The sequence below is a fragment of the Aplysia californica genome, unplaced genomic scaffold (assembly GCF_000002075.1).
Source record: "Aplysia californica isolate F4 #8 unplaced genomic scaffold, AplCal3.0 scaffold00434, whole genome shotgun sequence".
NCBI lineage: Eukaryota > Metazoa > Mollusca > Gastropoda > Aplysiida > Aplysiidae > Aplysia > Aplysia californica.
In genome coordinates this window covers 462,810-464,369 of record NW_004797704.1, presented here as the reverse complement: position 1 = coordinate 464,369, position 1,560 = coordinate 462,810, and the positions used below count along the sequence as shown (strand labels likewise).

The window sequence follows — 1,560 nt, the reverse complement described above, 5'->3', positions numbered from 1 at the left end:
ACTATTATTACTATTATTATTATTATGAATAAAGATTGTCATTGCCATTGTCATAACGCTTTGTAATTTTTTAAAGATAGAAGTTTGAATGCACTTGCAGCACAACGGGTCATGTAAGTTCCAAGAGGTGTTACTAGATAGTAACATACAACGAAAAGAAGGAGAACGACAGAGAAAGAAGGTACAAACCACTCAAGAGCATCCACCAACCACCCACAAAATGAGCGTTTTACCGTACTTGCAACACAAGTTCCGAAGATAAGACGTAAGATACAAAGAAAAGGACGAGGAGAGAATCAGATGAGTACGATATATGTGTGATAGGAAAGAAGGAAAAAAAAACCCCCACATCAGCGCACCAGCCAACGATCCACACATCTTAGCGTCCAAGAGACGGGGAATCAAAAGTGCCGGGACGTCAAAATGGCCTGGGGTTGTTGCTTTTTTTTAATCTACATGACTTTTTACGTCTCCTGGGAGCATTCAGGAGTTTATATGTATAGCGCTACTACTTGTGAGACTGAAAAGTATCCGAGTGCGGGTACACGGTCCTGGGATAACAAGGTTCTAACTGTGGATTTTTGTGTTTGGAGTTAGAGCGTCTGGAGCCTCCCCTTATACTATGCACGCTCTACATCATATGTCAAAGGGGTATTCTTTTTCCCTTTTTTTTCTGAGACAAAATAATGTTAAGTTTGTTCTATCTAGTGTGTGATTTTAGTTAGTTCTAGTCTGGAATCTCTATCTGTACAACTTTTTCGAAATCATAATCATGTCTAAGTTAGAACTCTTTTTTCTGTGATAAAACATTGTAAATCGTGTTCTTCTTTTAAGGGGGATAACCGAGTGGGGTTTTTAGTTTATTTGAAGAAAGAGAAGCACATTGACACAGAAATAATGGTCATTTATTGCTGGAAAAAAGTAAGACAGAAAGATAGAGACAACAGAGGAGAAGGAAAAACGAAACACCTACCACAGGCGGATATGCACATTATGTTGTGTGAGGAAACTCTGAACTGTAATATCTCAACAGTGAGGGCAACCGAGAAACTGAGATACAGCCTTGTTGTTCTGAGTTTGAGAGTTGAGTTGTGTCCGAGATTTTAGTAGGTTGTAAACCTACTGCTTTTGTGACAGAGAGGGGAACGTTGGACAGGAACGTTGGCTATAACTTAAGAGCACTATCGTGGCTTGCAGTTTTCTCTCTATACATCAAGATGAACACAGTTGGCATCGTTACAGAGCGGATCACACCCCCCCCCCTACCCCTACCCCACCCCCTTACCGTTGTCCCTTTATCTCTTTCTCTGGTAGAGTGGTTTTATTACTTAGGACAGCGAATGTTTTGGGGTTGTTGTTTTTTTTTGTTGTTGTCAAAATTCCGCCAGGGGTGGAAGCAGCCCGCATTTTTAATCATCTAAATTGTGTCAATTGGGGTGTCGAACACGTCTTACAATTTATTTTTTGACATAAATTTGTAAAGGACCCGAACCTACTTCAATTAGATTACATAGTTAGAGTAAGGCGAAGCGATGTAACAATGTCTGGTGTTTTCCTAGA

General features: G+C 40.1%; 1 protein-coding gene across 1 annotated transcript in view; it reads right to left on the bottom strand.

Moving 5' to 3' along the window:
• Positions 1-1,560, bottom strand: part of LOC101858123 — a 156,728-nt gene that overhangs the window by 144,275 nt on the left and 10,893 nt on the right. The gene's annotated exons all lie outside the window — the stretch shown is intronic.